Source organism: Antechinus flavipes, chromosome 4 (assembly GCF_016432865.1).
Source record: "Antechinus flavipes isolate AdamAnt ecotype Samford, QLD, Australia chromosome 4, AdamAnt_v2, whole genome shotgun sequence".
NCBI lineage: Eukaryota > Metazoa > Chordata > Mammalia > Dasyuromorphia > Dasyuridae > Antechinus > Antechinus flavipes.
The window spans coordinates 155981347-155996736 of record NC_067401.1 but is presented as its reverse complement, the minus strand read 5'-3'; the positions used below and the strand labels follow the sequence as shown (position 1 = coordinate 155996736).

The 15390-nt window shown below is 34.7% G+C and overlaps 1 protein-coding gene across 1 annotated transcript in view; it reads left to right on the top strand.

Moving 5' to 3' along the window:
• KCNJ16 (potassium inwardly rectifying channel subfamily J member 16) overlaps nt 1-15390 on the top strand; it is a 172070-nt gene that overhangs the window by 14176 nt on the left and 142504 nt on the right. The gene's annotated exons all lie outside the window — the stretch shown is intronic.

Sequence of the window (15390 nt, the reverse complement as noted above, 5' to 3'; positions counted from 1 at the left end):
AAGAAATTTAATATGGGTTAAACATGTACAATTTTCTAAACAAAATCCTATATTCATGATGAAGCAGAAGAAAAATCTGAACATGAAGGGAAAAGATGAGAAAGAAAAAGCAAACAGACAAGCAACAACAAAAAGTGAAAATACTATGCTTTGATCTACATTCAGTCTTCATATTCTCTCTCTGAATGTGTACGGCACTTTCCATCACAAGTCTTTTGGAAATGTCTTGAATCACCTCATTGTTAAAAAGAGCAAGCAAACCACCACAAAAATGTGAACATACTATGTTGTTATCTATATTTAATCCTTACAGTCATCTTTCTGCATATACAAGTCTATGGAATTGGTCTGAATCACCTCATTGTTGAAAAGAGCCATATCCATCAGAATTGATCATCACATAATCTTATTGTTGCTGTGTACAATGTTTTCATGATTCTGCTCACTTCAGTTAGTATCAGTTTATGTAAGTCTTTCCAGAATTTTATGAAATAAGCCTGCTCATCATTTCATATAGAACAACAATATTCTATTTCATTCATCTACCATAACTTATTCAACCATTCCTCAATTAAGGGGCATCCACTCAATTTCCAATTCCTTGCCACTACAGAAAAAAAAATTCCTAGCTGCTACAGACATTTTTGCTTATGTGGGTCCTTTACCCTTTTTTATTATCTCTTTGGGATAGATCCAGTAGAGACACTGATGGATATGCACAGTTTGATAACTCTTTAGGCATAGTTCCAAATTGCTCTCTAGAACGATTGGCTCAGTTCACAACTCCACTAAAATGCATTAGTATCCCAGTTTTCCCACATCCCCCTCAACATTTAGCATAACCTTTTCTTAGGAGAATTTTTTTTTAAGTAAGAGAATGGAGGTGATAGAGTCATTTACCGAAGGATAGGGGATGGGAAAAGGGAAAAAAAAAGGTTCTTAGCTGAGAGTGTGGGCAGAAGGAAACATGAAATGCTTGAGAAGGGATAAAAAGATTCAGAAGAGCCATTGTAGTTAGTGTTATAATGAATTAATTAGGAAGTTATAAAAGAATTGTCAGTAGTAAGAACCAGGTGAGTTTATGTGAGAAAAAATTTGTAATGGTTAAAATCAGGACACTTGCATAATATTTTCCATCATCCTTTATTAGTACATGCAAAAAAATGAAAGCAACAACTATTGGGAGAAATCCAAAGTCAATGGTTTGAAGGGGAAAATCAGAAAAATGGCAAGAAAGAAAGGGGTTCAAGAGAACAAGACAACAAAGAATTGAATTGATTCATCAATAGGTCAATATGAGTGAAGGTGAAGAGTTTGGCTAGTAAAAAAAAATACAGAGAGAGAGAGAGAGAGAGAGAGAGAGAGAGATATTTTGGTACAGAAAGGCAAAAGGAAAGGTGGAATGTCAATACATTGTGATTAGGTGAAAGAATTTCAGAGTTTATGATCATGAAATTGGTGCATGATGAGATCAAGGGGATGATTATTTTTGTGTATTACTGAGGTAGCAGAATAGATCTTCAGTACCCTTCAGGAGTTGTATAAGGAGTAAAAGAAATGAGAGCAATTGGTGCAAAGATTATGGCATGCACAATGTGGAAGACTGATTTCTAAATTTGATGATATTCTAAAAAGAAAATTGTTGACTGTATTGTCTTTGACAGTAAGTACTGCCTGACATGAGGCATATTTAATGATTGCTTCTTATACAGACATTCAATTCAATTGTATAAGCATAAATAATTTAATGACTATTATGTACAATGCACTATACTAGCTAAGTCCCAGTTCTCAAAAATTTAATATGACAAATACTAGCTATGGGTTGAGACCCTTGATTTTATAAGTATAAAGAACTCCACAAGTGGAAAATTTCTTCACCCATGCAGATAAGCAAATCATTTGAATGACTGGGAGATGACTAAGAACCATTACATTGAATTCCCAATCCCTATATTTTTTGCCTGCCTTCATTTTTGATTTCCTTCACAGGCTAATTGTACAATATTTCAGAGTCCAATTTTTTTTTTTTACAGCAAAATAACGGTTTGGTCATGTATACTTATTTTATATTTAATTTATACTTTAATATATTTAACATTTATTACTCCCCCTCCCATCTAAGGGAGGGGGTAGGGGGAAGGAAGGGAAAAATTGGAACAAAAAGTTTAGCAATTGTCAATGCTGTAAAATTACCCATGCATATAATTTGTAAATAAAAAGCTATTAAAAAAAAAAGAAATGTGTAGTATTTGTGAATTGTTTGGAGTTACCTGATTTGCTTATACACACACAGCTAGTATATGTGAGAAAGAGGATTCAGATCTATGTCACCTTGACTCAAAATACCAAATATCTTTGTTAATTATGGATAGGGCATAGTAGAAGATGAGAAGAATCTTGCTTCTGCAATAACTTAAAAATATTGTATAATTGAGAAGGCAGTAGGTTAGAAACAAATAAGAGAGAAGTTTATTGTTGAATTCCACCACTTATTAATTATCTTGAGTGAGCACCTTGGGCAACTTCTTTATGTAACTTTTCTGGCATCATTTCCCTAATCTCTAAAAATGAAATGACAATAGGATGACCTACCTCACAACTATTTTTAAGTCTCAGATAAGATGGATGGACTTTGTAAATTATATAGTAATATACAATTGTACCCTATTATCACCACATCTTTCTTCTTATCTTTTTCAAAGGCATTCAGTTAGAAATTACTCCAGGGACATTTTTTCCTTGCTATTATTCTTTTGTGTTTCCTGTTTTATGGACTACTGCATAGATGAACAAAATATATGCTTTTTATAGGTTAATAAAGGATTACCATGTAAGTACTTCTTCTGTCGAATTAGTGAATGCATCACTTGTACAATTTAAGCAGTAAACAATACAAGAGAAATAATATGCACCTCATCCTGATCCTTTTTGATTTTGATCTTCTCTGATAGGTCTTTATTTTGAAAGATGTTGTTTTCTTGTGGTAATAGTATTTGCTGTTTTCTGTATCTTAAAATTGTATTTGACATAGCAATATCCATTAAGACTACTGTTTTAAGCTTTTATGAATTGATACTTTTTCTAGACAATGATAGGCAAACATTTAGACTCCAACTTTTTAAACTGTGGTTTATGACCCATATGAAATTTTGTAACTAACATTAGGGGTCATGAATTTATGAATTATTATCAGTAAATGTTTGATTTGCATGTCTATTTTATATCTGTATATACTGGAATCACAGAGAATTTCTCAGGCAAAAAGAGTTAGTGAGTGGAAAAGATTTAAGAAGTCCTGGTCTAGATTGTGACAATGCAATTCTACAAGTCTGTTAATTGAGTTTTGAGGTCTATTGTTGTGTTCTGCTTTCTAGAGCCCCCAAGTTGGAGTTAACATAGCGTGCTTTCTAAAGCCCCCACACCAGGGCAATTAAAATATACCATCTTAGTGGAGAAGTGATGAGACAGGACTCCTGAGGATGGTGGAAGAATGGAGTCCATTTGTTCCAAGCATTTTCCCTTTTTTATACTCTCATACCCTTAGGTAACAAGAACACTGGGCATGTAACAAGTATATACTGTGCACATGGAACCACATAAACAACTTGCTATTATATGTAGTTTGCCACCTGGTATCACTCTTCCACATGGTATCACTCTGCTTCAATCACAACATAGGTTGTCACTGCCCCTGACTTCTCTGGAAGGCTGACAGCCCTTAGGGGAGATGGGAAATAGAACCAGGCATTATCAGCAGATTCCTTCTGGGCTGAAGAGTCTTATACCTTACCCAGAGTTCCTCCATTGTCTGTGATCCTCTACAATCTATCTTTGTAGAACTGATATTTTCATTCTATCAGTCCATTAAAGTTTTGAAACTTCTGGAGTATACCTCTAACCACCCAGTTATGTCTTGTGAGATATTTTCTAGGTACTAAATTTTTACAGTCTACAGATTCTAATATTTTATACTTCTACTATTTCCTTGTATAATTTATACTCATGACTAAATCTAGGCTCCTTAATCAACTGTTCTGTAATATGATCCTGAATTACAAATCCTTCTGTTTCCACAAATAAATTTGCATGGTTTAGACATTTTCCTTTTTTTCTTTATTGTGTTTTTCTTTGCTTTTATTTATTTAATATTTTCCCAGTTACATTCAGAAGGAAAAATATTACATTTGTTTTTTTTTTAATTTTTGAGTTCTAAGTTTTACTCTCCCTTATCCCTACTCACAATTAAGAAACTACATGTGAAATTATGCAAGACATTTCAATAAAAGTCAAGTTCTGAAAGAAAACATAGATCCTCCACCCTAAGGAAAATAAATCCCTCAAAATAATTAAATTTTAAAAAGAAGAGAGAGAGAGAGAGAGAGAGAGAGAGAAGAGAGAGAGAGAGAGAGAAAGAGAGAGAGAGAAGAGAGAAGAGAGAATGCTTCAATTTGTATTCAAATACCCCCAGTTCCTTCTCTAGGCATGGATAGGATTTTTCATTATAAGTCCTTCAGAATAGTCAAGGGTGATTGTGCTACTGAAAACAGCAAAATCATTTGTAGCTGGTCAACCCAGAATATTGCTATTACTTTGTATAAAGTACATTTCATTTTAGTTGAGTTCATGGAGGACTTCCAGCTTGTTTTTTTTTTAAAGCATCCTGCTCATCATTTCCCATAGAACAATAATATTCCCTCACAAAAACATACCACAGTATATTGGTTTATTTCCTAATTGACGGGCATCCCCTCAATTTCATTTTTTTTTTGTTCTGGGAAGAGAGCTGGTATGAGATGGTATGTATACCTATTGAGTATGCATATTATTTCCTCTTTATGCCAGTTCTGAAGAGAGTAAAGTTCACTCACTCAGCTTCTCCTCCCTTTATTTTTCTCCACTGTAAAAGCTTTTTTCTTGCCTCTTTTTTTACAGCAAATAATTTGCAATTTTCCACTTCTTCCTTTCTCTTTCTCCCAATACATTCCCCTCTCACACCTTAATTTGATTTTTTAAAAAGCTATTATCTCTTCATATTCATCTCACACCTGTGCCCTATGTCTATATATATTCTTTCTAACTTCCATGATAATGAGAAAGTTTTAATAAGTTATAAATATCATCTTTCCATATAGGAATATAAATAAATAAATCTTATTAAGCTCCTTATTATATCACTTTCCTGATTTCCTCCTTATGCTTCTCCAGAGTCCTGCATTTTCCTACTCAGCTCTGGTCTTTTCATCACAAATGTTGAAAATTCTCATTTCATTGAATGATCATCTTGTCCTCTGAAGGATTACACTCACTTTTTCTAAGTGAGTCATTCTTGTTTGTAATTCTAGTCCCATGGCTCTCTATAATGTCATATTCCAAGCTCTTTGGACCTTTTATGTAGAAGTTGCTAAATCTTGTATTATCCTGACTGTGGTTCCATTATACTTGAAATGATTCTTTCTGGATGCTTGTAATATCTTCTCCTTGATCTTAGAATTCCATAATTTGGCGATAGTGTTCCTGGAGGTTTTTATTTTGGGATATCTTTTAGGAAGTGATCAGTGAATTCTTCCAATTTCTATTTTGCCCTCTGGTTTTAGAATATCAGGACAGTTTGCCTTGAAAATTTAGGAAAAAAATGTGTCCAGTCCCTTTTTTTTTTTTTTTTGATTATGACTTTTATGGAGACCAATAATTTTCAAATTACTTCTCCGGGATCTACTTCCCAGGTTGCTGTTGTTGTTGTTGTTGTTGTTGTTTTTCCAATAAGATTTCATATATTTTTCTATTTTTTAATTTTTTTTGTTTTTGTTTTATTGTGTCTTGATTTCTCATAAACTTATTAGATACCATTTGCCCAATTTTACTTTTTAAAGAATTATTTTTCTCAGTGAGCCTTTGTGCCTTATTTCCCAAATGGCCAATTTAGTTTTTTAAGGCATTCTTCTCCTCATTAGCGTTTTGTATTTTCTTTTGCATCATTCTCAATTGTTTTTCTAATTTCTCCTCATCTCTTTTATTTGATTTTCAAAATCCATTTTGAGCTCTTCCATGGCTTGACTCCAATTCTTATTTTTCTTGGAAATTATGCATATAGAAGATTTAACTTTTTTATCATCTTCTGAGTATGTGTTTTGATCTTCCTTGTCACCATAATAACTTTCAATGGTCAGAAACTTTTTTCTTTTGTCTGCTCGTTTCCCTAGCCTATTCCTCAGCCTTTACCTCTTTGTTAAAGTAGGGCTCTGTTTTGTGCAGCCCTACTTTTCAGAAAGGCTTCAAAGAACCTGACCACAAGCACTCTTTTCTACCCTGAAGCTATTAGAACTGTCCCCATCTCAGTATGTCTGTAAAAATCAGTGTGTTAAATCCACTGAGCCTTGTTTTACTGATTCTGGGCCCTTGGGGTTGGGACCAGGGCTATGCTGGCTCATCCTCAGCTGGGATTACAGCACAACTGTCCCTGGGCCTAGAAGTCCAGAAGGTGTCACCACTTTTGCTGATTCAGAGGTCCCACCTTGCTAGGGCCTGGCCAGAGTCAGGACTGGGGCTTAGACTGTGTGGTAAGTCCTGCCATGGAATTGCACACTAGCTCCCACATTGGTTCCATAGACCTTTTTCTGCTGAGTTTCCAAATCCTCTTTGGTGTTTTTGGGTTGAAAGGTCTGATTCAGAGATTGAGGCTGGGGCTGGGGTAATGCTGCATAGAGTGCACCAAACTGCACATTTTACTATCACCCTGGTTCCACAGACTTTTTCTGCTGATCTTTTATGTTGTCTTCAGCTGGAAAATGTTATACTCCTTCTTTTTGAGTGTCCTGATGCTCTGAAATTTGTTTATAGTCATTATTTAATGGAATATGGAGCAGTTTGGGGGAGAAGTTGGATGTGTCCTTATCTTTCTAACACCATTTTGTGACTTAAACATTTTCAAAGCTTCTTTATTAGACACATTCTTGATTGAGTTCATGCAGATATGCTTCAAAAAATACCTTGTGATTTAATTCTTGCATCTTAAGTATTTCAAAGGCTTCATATGAAGGTAAATCACTTTTGATTATATTTCATAAATCCATGAGAATGTACCAGTAATTAGCTGTTAGAATTATCACTAAAGGTAGTTTTTTAAAATATATATTTTATTTCATGTTTTTAGGTCTCACATGCACATTCATTTTTTAAATATTTCCATATAAGACGTGTTGGGAGAATAAAATCAGAACAAAAGGGAAGAAAAACCAGGAGAAGAAAAAAATCACCAGAAAAAAAGTGAAAACAGTATGTTGCTGTTTGTATTGTTTCCATAGTTCTCTCTCTGGATGTAGACAACATTTTCCAGCTAAATTTATTGGAATTGTCTTAGATCACTGAATTGTTGAAAAGAGTCAAGTCTACGATAGTGGAATATCAAACAATCTTGTTGCTGCCTGCAATGTTTTCCTGCTCGTTTCACTCAGTATTAGCTTATGTAAGTCTTTCTAGGCTTTTCTAAAATCACCATGGTTGTGATTTTTATAGAGCAATAATAAGTGTTTAATAATTTGTTTTGTTCAGATCCTTTTTATTTATTTATTTGATTGTTTATTTGTTCATTTATTTGTTTGTTTACTTTTTTATGTATTTTTAGATATTCTTAATTCTGGTTAGGAGAAATGATAATGGATTTAAGGCAAGACAGAATAGTAATGGGCTTTTCAGTACTTTCTCCCTGAAAAGCATTCTTGACCTTATTGTATTGGTGGCATATTTTAAATAGAGGGGGGGAAAAAAAAAAACCTTTACATTTGGACATCAAATAATATAGCTTTTTTTTTTTTTTTTTTTTACTATGTTTGGGTCAGTTGTACAAATATGTAGTACACTGAATAAGCCATGGATGGGAAACTGAGTCAAAGGCTTTGTGATCAACAAAAAAGGCATTTTAAACTTAAAACTTCTGTGGGGCAGCTAACAAACTTCTCAATAGACAATAAGATATTCTTTATATACCTTGAACATTTTAACATACTCATTTTGTGGTTGAGGAATGAGTTACTTTTTTGTTTCAAAATTTCAGTCTTAAGTCTATCATCTTTTCAAAATCATTTGAAGTTCATATTATTTTGTCATTCATTTTTTCATTAGAATGAAAGAAAAATGAATGAAGATTTTCAGTTCTTTGAGGCTATATTTTGTCTCTTCACTTTTGTTTTGTTTTGTTTTTACCATTACTATGTACTGGACAGCAATGAGACATTGTGTCACTTAGAACTTAGAGAACTATTAACAAAAAGCAGAGGAAACTCTTGCCTATACTTGATGAGATATGGTTTTAATTTTATGTCATATATATATATATATATATATATATATAACTTGATCATTATGAAATAATTCGTGTCTTCATCTGTTTCATGTATGCTTGTGATTTGCTCATTTTAGTACCATCTCTAATGAAGTATTTCCAACAGGATATGTTAAGATTTTTGATTTTTTAAATTTATTTCACTTCCCTAATATATAAGAATATGAATAAATACCATCCCCTCTGTTGCCTTCCATATTAATCAATAAAAATATTTATTAAGTCCTTATTATCTGTCAGAGAATGTACTAATGCATCATGGGACAGATGTTTAGAAAACAGCCTTCTTTTCCTCTTCAAGGAAAATGTTTAGAGCATTGTCAGACTTATGAAAAGCCAAGGTTTGTGGGGGTGGAGCCAAGATGGTGGAGCAGGCACACATGACTCTCTAAGCTCCTCTCATTCCCCTCAAAACCAACTATTTAATGCAGTCTCAAAAATAACTCTTCACTACTTACATTCATGAAGATTAGAAGCACTACAACTTACCAGCTGATCTGGAAGCTCACCAGAAAAGGTTTGTCCTGAGGGGCCAGGAAAGACTAGCACAGGCAGTGAGAGGTTAGCATCCTGAGCAGACCAGGGGCGGGGGTCATCTCTGTGGCTAGAGAAGTTATAGAGACGACTCTGCTATAAGCTATCTGCTCTGCCTTGATTACAAAGCAGTAAACTGGCAGAGAAATTAAAGCCTAAAACAGAGGTTACTCTAAAAAACACCAGAACCTAATGAGATCTGGCTGTAACCCTTCAAACCCGGAAGTGACTCAGGCAAACTTTACCGTACCTGCGGGCACATCCAGCAGTTCGGGGCTTTTGCGGGGGCAGTTACTAATATGCACAGCAGGGGGGCACAGCCTGGGCAGCCTGTGATGGGCAGAGTGGGGGGTTTGGCCTGCGCAGCCTCTGATCGGCAGAGTGGGGGGCTCGGCCTGGGGCAATAGAACCTCCCCAGCTGACTGTGCTTCCCAGGCAGACACTTCTGGTTCCTGCAAATCTGTTCACTGCTCAATTGCTAACACCCACAGCACCAGGGCAGGATTTGGCTTGGGAAGTGAAACTCTCAATGCTCAGCATCTAGCCCCAGGGCAGTTATTATCTCACACAGCCTGGGTTCTTTGAAGGGCACTTTCCCAGCCTGGCCCTGCAGGCCTGAGCTACTTCCAGGTGGGGAACTCTTTCCCAGCGCATTGCAGTACCTTGCTGCTTTTTGTAGCCGGTTGGCAGGACAGCTACCCGTCCATATACCTTTCGCTGCTCTGCAGAGGAAGCTGGTAACCTCTTGGCTCTGAAGGCAGACCTTACAGGCTTTAACAAAATGAGTAAAAAAATCAAAAGAACGATTGATAGTTTCTACACAGAAAGAGAACAGCTTTTCAACCTTGAAGAGACTAATAGCAGACGGTCTACAGACGATTGTTGGTCTCTAATACAAAAGGCTCTCCTAGAAGAGACTATTAAAAACCTTAAAAGAGAGCTAGAAGAGAAATGGGGAAAGGCACATAACTCACTAAAAGAAAAATTTGATAAAGTGGAAAAAGAAAACAACTTCCTGAAATGTGAATTGGAAAAAGTAAAAAACTCCCAAGAATTGCAGGGAAACAGAGTTTGCAAATTGGAAAAAGAAAATAACTCATTAAAAAAAAAAATTTAAAAATTAGTGAAATGGAAAAAAATTCCATAGAGCAAAACAACTCAATTGGACATATACAAAAAGAAGTAAAAAAAGCTAATGAAGAAAATAACTCACTAAAAATCAGAACTGAACAAATAGAAATGGCTGATTCATTGAGACATCAAGAATCAGTCAAGCAAAACCAAAAAAAAATGAAAGATTGGAAAAAAATGTCAAATATTTACTTGGAAAAACAACAGACCTGGAAAATAGATCTAGGAGAGAGATCCTGAGGATCATCAGACTACCAGAAAATTATGATGAAACAAAGAGTCTAAATACTATTTTACAGGAAATCATCAAAGAGAACAGCCCAGAAGTAATAGAACTGGAAGGGAAAATAGGCATTGAAAGAATTCATCGAACACCTTCTGAAAAAGACCCTAAAATAAAGACTCCGAGGAATATTGTGGCCAAACTTCAGAATTTTCGGATTAAAGAAAACATTTTACAAGCAGCCAGGAAAAAACAGTTCAAATACCGAAATGCCACAATAAGTTAAGGCATGCAAGATCTGGCTGGCTCAACATTAAAGGATCAAAGGGCCTGGAATCCAATATTCTGAAAGGCAAAAGAACTTGGAATGCAGCCAAGAATAAACTACCCAGCTAAGCTGAGTATTTTTTTCCACGGAAGAAGATGGACATTTAAATGAAATAGAGGAATTCCATCTGTTTCTAAGGAAAAAAACAGACTTAAACAAAATATTTAATCTCCAACAACAGGAATCAAGAGAAGTAGAAAAAGGTAAAAGGAACTCTTGAAAACTGTATTTCTGTTGTGGATATATGTTGGAATCCTTACTAACTGCTAACTAATTAGAGTTGATCTAATCTTACAAGAAGATGTTTTGGGCAGAACCTGAAACAAGGTACTAAGTAGAACTAATTAATACAAGGCTTGTGTTCACACCAGTTAAGGTGTGAACACAAGCCTTGTATTAATTAGTTCTACTTAGTACCTTGGGCGCCAAAATGTTGTGATCTAGTTCAGATGGATCTGAATCGGCCCCACGTTGGGCGCCAAAATGTTGTGATCTTTTTCTTCTCAAAGCGCAGCCAGGTGATCAAAGTTCAGATCTTTTATTATCTCCAATATAGCCCGGTTAGCTTAGAGGCCTATCTCTCTGCTTGGTTCCAAGAGCTCCCTCCGAATGTCGCCAAATCCAAAGGTCTGGTCCTTCAGCCTCTGCCTCTGCTTTCTTCTGCCTCCAACCAGCACAGAGATGGAATGAATCTCTGAAATCTCGACTTGTAGCGTCTTCACTCTGAAGAACTCCCTTGACTGGCCCATTGAAGCTCTATTTATGCTAGTGCTCTCTGGCCCAAAGAGTTTCAAGGGAGGTGTGAACTCATTGAACTCCAATGAGTAAAGGTGTGAACACAAGCCTTGTATTAATTAGTTCTACTTAGTACCTTGTTTCAGGTTCTGCCCAAAACATCTTCTTGTAAGATTAGATCAACTCTAATTAGTTAGCAGTTAGTAAGGATTCCAACAGATATACATAAAAACCATATGTATAATTTGATTTTACCAATATAACATAAAAAAGGGAAGTAGAAATGGAAAGGGGATAGTGTCAGAAAAAGGGAAGAGGGAAGATAAAAAGAGGGAAACTACATGTGACAGTGAGGCAAAGGAAACTGATCATATATGAGGGAACTTAGAGAGGGGGAGGAACATTGTGTGAATCCTGCTCTCATCAGAGTTGGCTCAAAGAGGAAACAATTTACATTTTGTTTTACAGAGATTCTTCTCTCACTTCATTAAAAAGTGGGAGAGGAAAAGGGAGAAAGAAAAAGAGTAATAAGGGAAGGGTACAAGAAAGGGGAAGGGATTCAAAGGGAGGAGAGAGGAATACTAAAGAGGGAGAGCTGGGTAATGTTAGTGGGACCAGTAAGTTTAATACTAGGGAATAAGGGAAGGAGGGCAAGAAAAAGAAAAGTATAATCTGGGGATATTAGGATGGCAGGAAATACAGAATTGGTTATTTTAAACATAAATGTGAATGGGATGAACTCTCCCATAAAGAGAAGGTGGATAGCAGACTGGATCAAAAGTCAGAACCCTACAATCTGTTGTTTACTGGAAACACATTTAAAACAGGGAGATGCATACACAGTAAAGGTAAAAGGCTGGAGCAGAATCTATTATGCTTCAGGTGAAGTCAAAAAAGCAGGGGTAGCCATCCTTATCTCAGATCAAGCAAAAGCAAAGATTGATCTAATTAAAAGAGATAAGGAAGGAAACTATACCTTGCTTAAGGGCACTATAGACAATGAAGCAATATCAGTATTAAACATATATGCACCAAGTGGTATAGCATCTAACTTCCTTAAAGAGAAGTTAAGAGAGTTGCGAGAAGAAATAAACAGCAAAACTATAATACTGGGAGATCTCAACCTTGCACTCTCAGATTTAGATAAATCAAATCACAAAACAAATAAGAAATAAACTAAAGAGGTAAATAGAATATTAGAAAAATTAGGTATGATAGATCTCTGGAGAAAACTGAATGGTGACATAAAGGAGTATACTTTCTTCTCAGCAGTTCATGGAACCTACACAAAAATTGACCATATATTAGGACATAAAGACCTCAAAATTAAATTCAAGAAGGCAGAAATAGTAAATGCTTTCTTTTCAGATCACAATGCAATAAAAACTACATTCAACAAAAAGTTAGGTGTAAATAGACCAAAAAGTAATTGGAAACTAAATAATCTCATCTTAAAGAAAGATTGGGTGAAACAGCAAATTATAGATACAATTAATAATTTCACTCAAGATAATGACAACGGTGAGACATCATATCAAAATTTATGGGATGCAGCCAAAGCAGTAATAAGGGGAAATTTTATATCCTTAGAGGCTTACTTCAATAAAACAGAAAAAGAGAAGATCAATGAATTGGGCCTGCAACTTAAAAAGTTAGAAAAAGACCAAATTAAAAACCCCCAATCAATTACTAAACTTAAAATTCTAAAATTAAAAGGAGAAATTAATAATATAGAAAGTAAAAATACTATTGAACTAATAAATAAAACTAAGAGTTTGTTTTATGAAAAAACCAATAAAATCGATAAACCTTTGGTAAATCTGATTAGAAAAAGTAGAGAGGGAAATCAAATTAGCAGTCTTAAAAATGAAAAAGGAGAACTTTCCACTGATGAAGAGGAAATTAAAGAAATAATAAGGGGTTACTTTGCCCAACTTTATGCCAATAAATTTGATAACCTAAGCGAAATGGATGACTACCTCCAAAAATATAGGCTTCCCAGATTATCAGAGGAGGAAGTAAATTGCTTAAATACTCCCATTTCAGAAAAAGAAATAGAACAAGCTATTAATCAACTCCCTAAAAAAAAAATCCCCGGGACCAGATGGATTTACATGTGAATTCTACCAAACATTCAAAGAACAATTAGCCCCAATGCTTTATAAACTATTTGAAAAAATAAGGAATGAAGGAGTCCTACCAAATTCCTTTTATGACACAGACATGGTACTGATACCTAAACCAGGTAGGTTGAAAACAGAGAAAGAAAATTATAGAGCAATCTCCCTAATGAATATTGAGGCTAAAATCTTAAATAAGATATTAGCAAAAAGACTACAGAAAATCATCCCCAGAATAACACACCACGATCAAGTAGGATTTATACCAGGAATAAAGAGTTGGTTCAATATTAGGAAAACTATCAGTATAATTGGTCATATTAATAATCAAATTAAAAAAAAACATATGATCATCTCAATAGATGCAGAAAAAGCATGTGATAAAATCCAACATCCATTCCTATTAAAAACTCTTGAGAGTATAGGAATAAATGGACTTTTCCTTAAAATAATCAGTAGCATCTATTTAAAACCATCAGTAAATATCATATGCAATGGGGACAAATTACAACCATTCCCAATAAGATCAGGAGTGAACAAGTTTGCCCACTATCACTGTTACTATTTAATATTGTATTAGAAATGCTAGCTTTGGCAATAAGAGTTCAGAAAGAGATTAAAGGAATAAGAATAGGCAACGAGGAAACCAAATTATCACTCTTTGCTGATGATATGATGGTATACTTAGAAAATCCCAGAGACTCTACTAAAAAGTTATTAGAAACAATCCACACCTTCAGCAAAGTTGCAGGGTATAAAATAAACCCACATAAGTCATCAGCATTCTTATATATCACTAACAAAACCCAACAGTTAGAGATACAAAAAGAAATTCCATTTAAAGTAACTATTGATTGTATAAAATATTTAGGAATCTATCTGCCAAGGGAAAAATCAGACACTTTATGAGCAAAACTACAAAACACTCTCCACACAAATTAAGTCTGATCTAACCAACAGGAAAAATATTAAATGCTCTTGGATTGAGCAAGCAAATATAATAAAGATGACAAAACTACCTAAATTAATTATTTATTTAGCGCTATACTCCCAAAAACTCCCATACTCCCAAAAAACTACTTTGATGAACTAGAAAAAATAACAACAAAGTTCATATGGAAAAACAAAAGGTCAAGAATTTGAAGGGAATTAATGAAAAAAAAATCAAATGAAGGTGGCCTAGCTATACCAGATCTAAAATTATATTATAAAGCAGCAGTTACTAAAACCATCTGGTATTGGCTAAGATGTAGACTAGTTGATCAATGGAATAGATTAGGTTCAAAGGACAAAACAGCCAATAACTTTAATAATATAGTTTTTGACAAACCCAAAGACCCTAGTTTCAGGGATAAGAATGCACTATTTGACAAAAATTGCTGGGGAAATTGGAAATTAGTATGGCAGAAACTAGGCATTGACCCATACTTACACCATACACCAAGATAAGGTCAAAATGGGTTCATGACCTAGGCATAAAGAATGAGATTATAAATAAATTGGAAGAGCATAGGATAGTTTACCTCTCAGACCTGTGGAAGAGGGAGGAATTTATGACCAAAGAAGAACTAGAGATCACTATTGACCACAAAATAGAAAATTTTGATTATATCAAATTGAAAAGTTTTTGTACAAACAAAACAAATGCAGACAAGATTAGAAGGGAAACAATAAACCGGGAAAACATGTTTACAATCAAATGTTCTAATAAAGGCCTCATTTCCAAAATATATAGAGAATTGACTCTGATTTATGAGAAATCTAACCATTCTGCAATTGATAAATGGTCAAAGGATATGAACAGACAATTCTCAGATGAAGAAATTGAAACTATTTATAGAAATATGAAAATATGCTCCAAATCATTATTAATGAGAGAAATGCAAATTAAGACAACTCTGAGATACCCCTACACACCTGTCAGATTGGCTAGAGTGACAGGGAAAGATAATGTGGAATGTTGGAGGGGATGTGGGAA